General features: G+C 39.2%; 1 long non-coding RNA gene across 1 annotated transcript in view; it reads left to right on the forward strand.

The window, feature by feature from the left end:
• LOC101726662 (uncharacterized) overlaps positions 1–12,887 on the forward strand; it is a 60,179-nt gene that overhangs the window by 14,780 nt on the left and 32,512 nt on the right. The gene's annotated exons all lie outside the window — the stretch shown is intronic.

The raw sequence follows: 12,887 nt of genomic DNA on the forward strand, positions 1-12,887 counted from the left end.
TTTTTTAATCATACCAAGATTTGAACTATTACTTGCACACTTATAACTTCCAGATATATATTTTTAGTCCTAAAATACCCTGAGAATTTCATACACATCTATTCACCTATCTGTAGGACATCTATACTTCAAACTTTTTAAATTCGGTATGTTCAGTCGGAAATCTCCCCACCCAACTACCCCCCAAACTTGCTTCTCCTTTTATACTTCTGGTTGATGGCAATAACATCCATCTAGAGGTCTCAGAACAAAAATCTGACCATTCCTCTTCCTTCCCTCTGCCACAAAGTCAAACATTCACCAAATTGATTCTATCCTTTATCCACATGCCATTTCCTTGTTCAAGCTTTTATCTCTCTTAGATTATTTCTGTGATCTTCAGCCTTGCCTTTCTGTGTCTAGTCTCTCATCCCCACATAATCCTTTTCATGCAGTCTATGGACACAAAGTGACTTTCCTAAACTGAACATTTAGTCATAACATATAGCTGCAAAGAACAAAGAAAAACAGAAACAAGAACAACAAAATAGAAGCATAAAAATATTTAGTCTCCCTAGTAGCTACTTACTTTTCTAAAGGATATATTTTAAGCTCCTCGCATATTGATCTGCTTTCTTCCTACTTCTTCAACTTCATCTCACATCACCCCACTTTTTCTCAGGTTCCAGCAGTATTGTACTGTGTCTCTTAATATGTTTCCTCTGCTCTGACTCTACTTCCTGCCTGTTTACCTTCTGAACCACTAATAATGCTTCAAAACATTGTTCTTTCCTCTGGCAAGCCTTTCCAGGGTTTCTAGGAATAATAAACCAGGTCCACCTCTGGAACCTCTTCTCTATTTTATACACTGTCATATTGAAACCCTTTTATTTATATGCTAACTGTTATGCTTCAGATCTAGTGTCCCCCCAAAATCTCATGTGCTTAGATATGGGGCTTTGGGGAGGTGATTGGATCATGGCGGCACTGTAGTCATCAGTGGATTCATCCATTGGTGAGTTCATAGCTGAATGTGCTGTTAGGAGCTGGGGCCCAGTTGGATGAGGTAGGTCACTAGGGAGTATCTTTGGAGCATTTATCTCTTGCTCTGACTCTTCCACTTTCTGCTTCCTCGCGATGGGTTATGCCGATATCCTCTACCATGCCCTTCTGCTGTGCTATTTCTTTCTTAGAGCCCTTCCACCATGGACTGAAACCTCTGAAACCATGGACCAAAATAAAGCCTCTCCTCCTTTAAGTTGAGCATGTCAAGCATTTTGTCCAGGCAATAGACACTCATCTTCCCTACTAGTCTGTGAGCTCTCCAATGACAGACTGTGGCTGATTTTTCAGCAATATAGTAGGTGTCCAATAAATGTTTACTGAATTAATGTAGTAAGTCATATGTTGCACAGGCTAAATTATGATCCCTAAAATTCCAGTCCTGTAGCATTTAGTGTGGAAATAGCAAGGGAACACAAACTACATCTCTTTTATTTTCTCTCCTAATCAAAGAGCTTCAAACTTTGACATTTCTTAGAGGTAGGAATGATCATCTTGCTATAATCCAGAGGGGATGATTGATAAGAACTTGCATCAGTGACTGTGGCTTTATCTAAGTTCTTAGAGATCTGTATGTAAAGGAAATGCTTCCAACTCCTCCTTGCCTGACCCTTAGCATAAGTTCTGGTAGCTTCCATGTTCTAGGAGTCACTTCTGGACTAGTGAAAGACCAAATTTCTTTAGTGGGATGGGAATGATGTCACACAGAGGCATTGCTAGAGGCCCGATGATCTTGAGGTGCTGAGAACAATCTGTGGACTGTTACCCTAACAGAATGAGCAATTCCATACCAGAGAGTGAGAGCCTGGAACAGGCCAAATAACCTCAAGTCCAAGGACTTTGGTGTGTGTTAATTTTTTTTCTGTGAGCCTGCGGATTGAACCCAGGGTCTCTCATCCACGTTAAGTAAGCACTCTGCTACTGATATATACCCCAAGTCCAAGAACATTGGGAGGGTTATGTTCCCTCTGGGTCTATAAGATACAAGTCCTCAGAGACCACTTTAATTTGGTACAGCTACTATAAAGGCTAAAATTCATCAGTAACAGAAATCAATTTGGTCTGTTGGGACTGCCCTTTAAGATTCTTTGCTGCTGGGGAGGAGTGACTCGGAAAAATCTCAGGGGACTCAGTACTTAACTTGAGTATAAAGGCTCAGGAAGAGCTGCCCAAGTCTTAGAAAGTTGAACCCAGTTTAACCTGCTCCCCCAGGCTCCACAACCTTTACCTTGGAAACCGAAGCATAGGTTAGGACAGAAATCAGTAGAGAGAAGGATGGGGCCTCGGTGACCTCTCCCCAGTGGTGCTCAGCTATGAAAGCTGGGAAATTGGCACTGGCCCTGTCAGAGTAGGTCTTCACTATATTGTTTGCTTTCTCAGATGGCATTTCCAATGCCAATTAGACCCAGTGTACTTTGCATTGAACCGAGCTGCTTTCTTACTCTAATACTCTGGTGAGTGTAATGGAGACTAAAGCTTAGTAGACTTTGATTTTATGGCATGACATTTCAGTTTCTCCAGGTCTTCACCCATAAAACAAGGGTAGCAGGAATATCTGCTTCACAGAGTTATTGAGATGGTCCAGTGAAAACATGTATGTGAAAACTGCCATAGAAAGAACCATAGAAACGTTAAGGTTTTTCTCCCCTAGAAACCTGGAGCAATATGTAGGAATTGCAGGGAGGTGCATTTGGGCCCAATGAAGAAGCACTGTCTAGTGCTTTGGCTGCTGAATGACAGGAAGAAAATTGAGAGATGGGGTTCTGAGGCTCTGGAGTTCTCCAAGTGGATTACTGGGCTTATGCTGGGGGTTTTGTTGCTAGGGTATGGATCATCCTGCATGACCTCTTGGTTCCCCTTTAGCATTTGAGTTTCTAGAATACTTCTTTACCCATTTTCTGAAAAAACAATCAGCACCAATTATAGTTTTATTAATTGTAAAAGCAGTAGAGCTGCATAGCTTTTCTTCCTTTCTCTTAAAGCCCTGAGCACTTTGGTTCTGAGGTGGAGACTTGATTTGTAGACCCCTAGAAGTGGGGCAAACTGCTTCAGGTCTAAGTGCATCAGGCATTTACAGGCAATTTCTAAATGCTCTTTAATGACGATTCCGTGGTTGGGGAACTACAGGAGCCTGTGCAGCAGTTAGGCCTCTCTGTTACCAACAGATGTGTGAGATGTGTATTCCGGTGTTGTGACAATGCTCAATTATAGATTACTTTAAAATAATAATTTTTCTTGTTTTCAAGCAGAAATAATATTATAAACAGCTAACAAATATTATGAAGCAGAAGTTTTGATTGATGCTCCAGTGAGTAGGTGAAATCATTTGAAATCAGCACAGTAATTATTTATATGCAAATGAATGTTGGAGAGCTTGGAAGGTTTGTTCTCTGAACTGGGTTAAAGAACCCCTAGGAGCTCATGCTTATGCTCTTAATTTACCCTGAATCTTGTTGCCATTTTTTAATGAATAAAGGTGAAAATATGCCAGCCCAAGATTGAATTATCACAGATTTTTACATGGCATTGGTATAATTATATTTTTCTGTATTGATTTTATTACCAATCGCTGGTATAACACTCATTTGCTAAATAAGGCCAAATTTCCTTACTAACTTTCTCTACACAGATATTATTTCTCTAAACAAAAAGATCTTTACTGCCATTGATGAGGAATTATCTTTGTGCTTGTGGAGTGACTTTCTAGCTCATTTAAAAACATTACTAAAACAATTGCCTCAAATAATAGTAATTCATACCTAGAAGATATTCTGCTAGGAAAAAAGTTACTATAAACCATATTGAAGTTACCAATTTTAAAAAACCACGATATAAGAAAATACATTCAGTCTTAATTGTGGGTAGAACGCAACTTCATATTTCTGATGATTCACCAAGCCCTTCAAGATCTTTGGAAGGCCCTCAGTCAAATTTTGAGTATCTGTTTTCATTGCACTGTAGCTATGACATGGGGTGGTTGACAGAATTTTGTAGTTGATATTTCGGAAAAGTAAAAATATTGAAATAAATACTCTTATCTCCTCCACCTCATTCTTCATCTATGGGCCTCATCCACGGGAACTGCTGGACCAAGAGAGAGGGAATATTTTGAATATGGTGGCCTGGATTTGGGGTCCTGGGATAATGAGGGGGGCAAAAATAGGGTGGAATTTCCAAGGACAAGAAGTATGGAAGTATGGGAGTTGGGAAGGTGGAAGAAAGAGTAATAATCAATGAGTGAATCATTCGGAGAAGTGTGGTAGTGTTAGGTCTTGGCAAAAATCACAGGGTTAGTGATAACAGATGTAAGGACCAATGGGGCATAGACCAAGTCTAAGCCAGCCAAACCCTACTTGGACCATGATGTCCAACCTCTTTTGGGGCTTCTCAGTGTTTCTCTTAATGGAGTACATTGTTAAGCTTTGACCTGACTCAGAGAGGCTGAGAAGCTCAATAAACAGTCTGTTCCATAACAGCCTGGGGGTGTTTGTTCACTTACAACCACATAGATCTCTCATTATACAAGCAAAGTACTTCATACAACTCACTTCCTGGACATTGTATAGCAACCTGACTTTTGGGGGTGATACAATGTGTTGAAAAGAGCCCTGCCTGGATGTGGGGGAGTAGGCAGGAGGTTTTGGGGTTAGTTGGTACTCTGCCACTAATTGGTCATGAAAATTTAGGGCCAAGTTTCCCCATATGTAAGATTAGGATTGAGGAACAGATGTATAGCACATACATCAGTTTTGAGTTCTAAAGCGTAGAAAAGAATTTTGTGGCACATGGCTTTTTTTTTTTTAACCTGAGGAAAATGAATACATTTGAGCTGAACCTATGAGAACCTCCAGAGTTAAAATCAACTATAAATAGTCAGATCCTTTTGCTAGCTTATTTGTCAGAATGGAGGGTGTTGAAGACAGTCAACATTTTAGCGTTTGTGGAAATGACAGGAAACGAACTAAGATTGAACACTTGGGCTCCTCGGCCTCTGCAGATGCAACGGCTTACATATTGATATTAGACCAGAAGTCCCACACGTTCCAGGGACTCTGATGGCATCGACAGACTCTTAGTGATGCACACACCGCCACTAAACTGGAGACCTTTTGTCTTCTGCCAGCATCACATATGGCTCATTTGCTGGGGGCTGTGGTACAATTAAGTATCCCTTCTGAACTACCCATCCTGTTGGCCCTGCTAGCATGGGACAAAAGACATAGGGGCTGCCAGTGGATTTTAAAATGTTCATTTAAAAATAGCCCTTAATCATAAAAAAATAGTTTTAATTGTAGCTTACCATGGGCAGGCCACACATTTCTAAACAGTTTAATGAACAAGGAAATAAGCGAATAGTTGGTAAGTGCTACAGGGTTCATTTACATGCTGTCCCACACCTAAATTGTAATACTGCAACACCACCATTTTCAGCCAAATTACAAGCATAACAAATTAACACAATTGGTTAATTTCCTTTTGAATTGCACTACAAACAGGAATATTTTTGTCTTTTGGCTTTTTTGACATAGAGGCTTCATCTTGAAAGCAGAAAGACTTTAATATGGCTTTCTATGTCTATAACAAATAAAGCTTGGTTTCATTTTCCTTACCCAGCCAGCTAAGATTTTACACATTAATTATTCAACTGATGCATCTTAAACATCCTAGTTAAAATACACACTGCTGGCCAGGAATTGTTCAACCCCCAGCATAATTTTGTGTACCTGTGAGGAATAAATACTTAGAACTGTAAATGGGTAAACTCAATCTTTCCATGTAGTGAGATCAAAAGAACTCATGGTGATCATACAAAGGATAGGGGACTAATTATTACTGAGATTCAGGTAAGCGATTTCTTAGGCATTTTAGCTGTCATGCTGTGGAATAATTGTGAACCCACCAGGAAGGAATTGCAAAACACAACCTACTTATCCTTTCCCCAACGGCTATATAGATTTTTTTCTGTCCTGTAGTTTGTGCCAACTCTCTATTTAATCATTAGAAGAAATGTTATTTTAAGTATTGCTTCCTCAATAACAGTGTTTGACTGAAACCCTGTAGAATGGTGACTTTGCTCAGAGTGAGGCTTCAATATGCTACCATTATTTGAGGCAATCAGAGTTATTAGTAATAGAGTGCAGAGCTCTGTAGCAATTTTATTTAAAGTTTTGCTTAAGTTAATATTACATTTGACTAATGTAACCATCTGTATCCAGCCTCATCAGTAACATAAAATTGTTAAACACCATTTCAAAGGCATCAAGTACTTTGGCTTTGGTATAATTTTATGATCATGCCTTATTGTAGTATTTTATTACTGTCATTTAAATATCAGTAACCACAGCAGCAAATATTCTAGGCATATCACAGAAACCAAGGTGACAGGTCTCCTAGCTTCCTGAGCAAATTCTTCCTGCTGCTAAGGCTTCACGTGGTGTATTCCCTTGCTCAGGAATGCCCTTCAAACCTGGGTTCAAAAGTCTTTCCAGAGAGCTTTCCCTTTCTTCCTGTAATTCTTGATAACGCACCCATTTGTTTTCTTCACAATATTTATCTTAATTCTAAATCATACTTATACCTTTTGTTCTTGTTAATTATCTTCCCTGCTAGACTACAAGCTATCCAAGGGCAGAGACCATGTCTACTTTTTATTAATTAGTTTCAATTTTTATTTTGATTATAAATTGGCAAGTTGTAATTGTATTTATTCATGGGACACAAAGTTATGTTATGAATTATGAATACATTAGTGAATAATTAAATAAATGAATTAACATATCATAACGTGAAATATTCACCTGTGCATCCCACTGACTAACAAAGTAAGTAGGGACTCTAAAATATTTTGACAAGGGGTGAGGGATTCTAACTACTTTAAAGAATAAATGAAGCAATGTGGTAGAATTACAAGGAGGCAGGGTTAGTATATGCTGAAGACTTCCAAATTAATCTCATGGTTGTATTTGACCCTGAGCTAGGCCTGTGTGACTTTGCACCAGTATACAGAAATTCTTGCTGGATATTTCTTCCTGATAACCCACAGATACCTCACAGTCAGGATTCCAACTTATAATCTTTCCTCTCAAATCTCTTTTTCCTCCTCAGAGGCATCTCTTGGATAATGGCACCATCAGGCTTACCATTACCCAAGTAAGAGACTCAGCATTCATTCTCCCTCTCCTCCCCCTGAACTCGAGCACACAGTCCTGTCAGTGCATCCTCCTCAGTATCTCTTGGATTTGTCTTTTCCTTTCTGCCTCCATTGACTCAGCCTTGCCTCAGACACCCATCATCTATTACATAGGCTACTATGTGCTTCCTCCTCTTCCCTGCCTCCCTGATCTCAACCCCTGAAGACCACTTCTTTCCTCTTAAACAGGGAAATTCTACTCTTCTTTTCCTAGATTCAGTAGTTAGTAAAGGCTAACATTTTGCAGAAGTAGCTGGAACCTTACTAAGAGATATTCAAGGTTGCAGACATATGATTTCTTCAAGATTAATTTCCTTTTTGTTTTCCTGCTATGAATCCAACAGAATAAGTTATTAAAATGCTTTGAGCTTCTGAACGAAAGCACAAAATCATGCCAGCAGGAACAACATAAAGGTTTCCTTTTTTTATTTTCCTCTAGCATCTGTCTGTGATGGATGATGTGACCGTGAATCTCCACTTAAATATGGAACCCTAAAATATCATAAAATTCCAGAGCTACAGAGCTGGACAAAGGCTGTCTGGATCTGTGTCTGAAGCTGAGAGAGGGGAGGGCTTTATTTACCAACACACAGTGAGTTAGTTGCAGAATCAGGACTCTGTTCTCTATATTCCTTAAATGATCATGGGGCTTCATCTGGATATATTGGAAGCTCTGTGAGCCACTCCCCAGACCACTATGACACAACTTCTTTTTTCATTTACTGGTTTTTTGTTTTTTGGGTTTTTTGGGGCTTTTTGCTTCTCTTGTGTCTGAGTGCTAACCTGTGAGACTGGGGAGAAAGTCTGATGTTAAAGCAATATTGGCTTCAGTGGTAAATTTCAAACGAGGTATTTTGAAACATCAAGGGTGTCCCAGAACCGCCTTGGGGACCTCTTGTATGTATTAATCTCTCGGGTTCCAAGTAAATAGAGCCCTGAGTTGTCAAGTCTCATTTCAACCAGACAGCTATGCTTGTTTTTATATTCTATGAGGGCTCACACTACCACTGGATTGAAATAAATGATTTCACATTGTAAAAGTTTTGAGAGCTAAAGGATGAAAAATCAGCATTAAAAAATTAATAACTTTTCTATATACCAATAATGACTAGCTGAAAAAGAAATCAGAAAAAATCCCATTCATAATACCATCAAAAATTAAATATCTAGGGATTAACTTAACCAAAGAGGTGAAAGACCACTATAGTTAGACTTGCAGAATGCTGGAGAAGCAAATAGAAGAAGACACTAGAAGATGGAAAGATCTCCCATGATCATGGATCAGCAGAACTAATATTAATGAAATGGCCATATTACCAATAGTGATCCACAGATTCAATGAAGGCTCCCTCAAACTTTCAATCACATTCTTCACAGAAGTAGAAAAAACAGTGCTAAAATTCATATAAAAACACAAACAACCCAGAATAACCAAAGCAATCCTAAGCAAAAAGAGCAAGGCTGGAGGCAGAAGAATACCTGATCTCAAATTATACTACAAATCCATGGTAACAAAAAGGGCATGGTGTTAGCACAAAAATAGACACGTACACCAATGGAATAGAGGACACAGAAAGAAACCTATGCACCTACACTCTAATTCTTGACAAAGGAATAAAAAAAACATACACTGGGGAAAAGACAGCCTCTTTAACAAATGGTGCTGGCGGAAAATAGGTATCCTCTTGTAGAAGGTTGATACTAGATCAGTATCTCTCACCCTGTACAAAAATCAATTCAAAATGGATAAAAGACCTAGGTATAAGACCTGAAACTTTGAAACTGCTGGGAAGTAACATAGGTGAAACACTTAAAGTCATAGGCACAGGCAGGCTTTTTGAATAGGACTTCAACAGCACATGAAATAAGAACAAGAATCAAATGGGAGTACATCAAATTAAAAATTTCTCTACAGCAACAGAAACAACTAACACAGTGAAGAGACAGCTTACAGAATGTGAGAAAATCTTTGCCAGCTACTCTTCCAACAGAAGATTATCATCTAGAATATATGGAAAACTAAAAGAACTTAACACCAAAAAATTAAATAAACCACTCAATAAATTGGCAAATAAACAGACACTTTTCAAAAGAAGAAGCAAAAATCGCCCATAAGTATATGAAAAATATTCAACATCTTTAGCCATTAGGGAAATACAAATCAAAACTATATTGAGATCAATCTCACCCCTGTCAAAATGGCTATCGTCAAGAATACAAAACACTACCAGGTATAGTAGCTCATGCCTTTAATCCCAGCACTTAGGAGGCTGAGGCAGGAGGATTTCTAGGAGTTTGAGGCCACCCTAGGCTATATACAATGAGTTCAAGGCCAGACTAAACTACATAGCAAGACCCTGTCTCAAAAACAAAACAAAACAAACAAACAAGGAAACAAACAAAAAAATCCAACAACAACAAATTGCTGTTGAGGATGCAGGGAGGAAAAGGAAAATTTTTACACTGCTAGAAGGAATGTAAATTAGTACAGCCACTATGAAAATCAGTATGGAGATTCCTCAAAAACCTAAAAGTAGAGTTACCATATGATCAAGTTAAATCACTCCTTGGTACCTACCAGAAGAAATTAAAGTCAGCATACTATAGGGATACCTACATACCCATATTTATTGTGGCACAATTCACAGTAGATATGGAACCAGCCTAGGTGTCCATCAACTGGGGAATGGGTAAAGAAATTGTGTCGTATACATACAGTGGAGTATTATTCGCATAAATATGATACAAACTATGCCATTTACAAGAAAATGGATGATATTAGAGATCATCATGTTAAGCAAAATAAGACAGACTCAGAAAGACAAGTATTGCATGTTTTTCCTAATATGTGGAATCTAAGAAAGATGACATGAAAATAGAGATCCTATTATTAGACAGGAAGAAAAGAATAAGAGGATGGAGAGGGGGTTGTAAGAGAGGGTAATGAGTGGATGGATATGATCAAAAGATGTGCATGTATGAAAATACTATATATATTGAAATCCAATAATTTGTAAAATGGAGAGGCACTAATAAAATATTTTAAAAATACATAAAAATAAAAACGCAAAATAAAAATGAAAGAAAAATGTCTTGAGAATTGCTGTGCCTCAGGAATACATTTGATGATTATTCTCCAAGATGAATATTCCAATTAAACACTATTTCTGTGAAGTTTTGTATTTATTTTATTTTTATCCTTCTCTTTGCAATGATAGAAAGACAGGAAAAATGCAGGCCTGCTCACGTGGGTTTAGTAATTGCCATATAGATTGTCATAATTAGCTAGGGGACTAGTAGTGCCTACAGCTGGAATTGTAGGGACTTTTGGTTATGTGTTAGTACGGTAGATCAGGTCTACATAAAGGGTCTCACCCTCCCTCTCAGGCCGGGAAGTACAAAATATGGCTTGATGGAGGGTGTATTGTCATTGGGAATCTATGTCTCCTTTCCAGCCTATTTGGATTCTAAATCTCAGTCTTTGAGGATGACTGTTGCTGAGGAAGGTAGAGGATATGATTTCTGAAGGCCAGACATTGTATCAGGGTAGTAAAACAGAATAGCCAAAGAAAAGAGGCAGTTGATACTCCAGACTGATACACATCATTGTGAAGGGCTCCAAGGGAAAATCTTTTAGTTTCTGGCATGGAGGGTGATGATGGGAGAGAGGTAGGGATTTTGATGCAGGGACAAATTGGATCTCCCACTTGACTGTTTGCCTTTGTTGTCCAAAGATAGTTGACTTACTTTTAACACTTCTCCTTGGCCTGATGAAAGGCAAGACCATCCCTTACTTTGGTGGCCTTGGAGCAGACAGGCAAAATATAAGCTCACTGCAAACCACCCTCCATCCTCTCTCCTCAATCTCCTAGCTCTGTCTCTTATCCCAAGGGCCATCCTCATCTGCCTGTAGACACCAACTTTGCACCTTGCCTCTCAAAGTGTAGACCCCAGAGCATCAGCATTACCTTTGAGCTTGTTAGAACTGCAGATTCTCGGGCCCCACACTGGGCCTGCTGAAATAGGATTCAAATTCTAGTAAGGTGCCCATTAAAGTGTGAGAAACACTGCCTTAGCCCACATGTTAGAACTCCATTGCCACTGACTAGAGGAACAATACCTGACCCTAGGCTGCTCCTCCAGATCCCCCCTAGGCTTGGTTTTACATTTAGGTGGTCTTCTCCTCAGCTTTGTAGCTTTCAGGTCTCAGCAACACACAAGGCTCTATGCAAATCCATCTCTGCCCCATCCCACCTGACATTTTCCAGCCCTTGCATGTAGATGTACTGCTGTGATTCCTCGTTTTTTAGTTCCACAGATCAGGGGGAGATATAGTATTTTTATATTGGGAAGCATTTCTGAAGAGACAAATAATTGCCTCTGGAAAGAGACTTCTTTTCTCTTCCAAAAATTCATATTTGCTGGTTGAAATTGATGTGACTATTTTTTTTGGCTAGAACTCTGTAGTATTCCACTGAGCAGTAATTATTCCTTTGGTGTTGATGGAGTTTATGAGAGAAGGGAACTAAATCTGAGAGAGTGAATCCATCTGGTACACTTGTTGAGGCTTTCTCTGAGGCCACTGACATTGAAACGTTAAATGCTAGATTTTTATCTGCTGGTATCATTTTGATATTGATATAATGTGAGCTAGTGCACTAGGTCACTGAACCAAAGGGTGAATTCCATTCCCTTACATGGCACTGGATGCCCCATGCAGTGGATTGATGACTTTCTTGGCAGAACACAATGGTAAGATGGACTTTGCATTCCAGTCCTGTCACCTAATTGTCAGGGCCTGAATGATCAAATATAGATAGTTAAAAGTCAGCAGCTGGAAGACTCAGTACTTCCCAGTACCTAAAATATCAAGTACTAAGTTGGAAGGATAGTAGGTGTCCCCCGCCCTCCTCTGGTAGGAGACTAATTCTACATTAGTCTGAAACCTCTAGTATTAAATGTGCATAATAAGGGCCACCAAGGGAGACTCACTCATTTCAAGCTTTCCTTTTTTGCATTCTGGTGAAGCCGGGACATGCTCCAGAACATCATTGAAGGCTATCCTGCTTGGTTGGGATGCCAGCATTAAGTCTAACTTTTTCTGGGCCTTTCCTTGGGGTGCTAGACTCTATCGCTCTACCTAGGTCCTAGCTAGGGTCCAATCCAAGCAAAACATTTTCAATACATGTTGCTGCCACCTGACTAGTGATTAGTATCACCATTGCCCCAAGTCTTTCCTAAGAAGATTGCTATTTGAAGTAGCCAGCTTGCATTTGTCATGGTTGTTTGGTTTCTGTGACTTGGATGGCCAGTCAACTTCTTTAGGGACAAATTGTGCTCATTGTCCTTGTCTCAGGAGCCCCCACTATCGCTATACAAGTTTTGCTGCAAAGTATAAGAAATAGCTTACTTTATCCCATAGTCTAATTACACATTCACAGGAAGCTGTGGATATCTTAATGTTCACTTGAGGTTGAACTCAAAGTTCCTGCCTTCCTTTTCCAAGAAGTATTAACCAGAGAGGCCACAGGGGATTTGCCAGTCTCCTGTGAAATAAAATGTATAAGATAACAAACAGCTAGCTGTTCAGATTTATTAGCAAAATCTGACTACTTTTTGCTTTTTGACATTTTTTTCTTTTTCCTTTGTACTCCAG

The sequence above is a fragment of the Heterocephalus glaber genome, unplaced genomic scaffold, assembly GCF_053883595.1.
Source record: "Heterocephalus glaber isolate CG9 unplaced genomic scaffold, H.glaber_assembly_v1.0 deba00001066, whole genome shotgun sequence".
Classification (NCBI taxonomy): Eukaryota; Metazoa; Chordata; class Mammalia; order Rodentia; family Bathyergidae; genus Heterocephalus; species Heterocephalus glaber.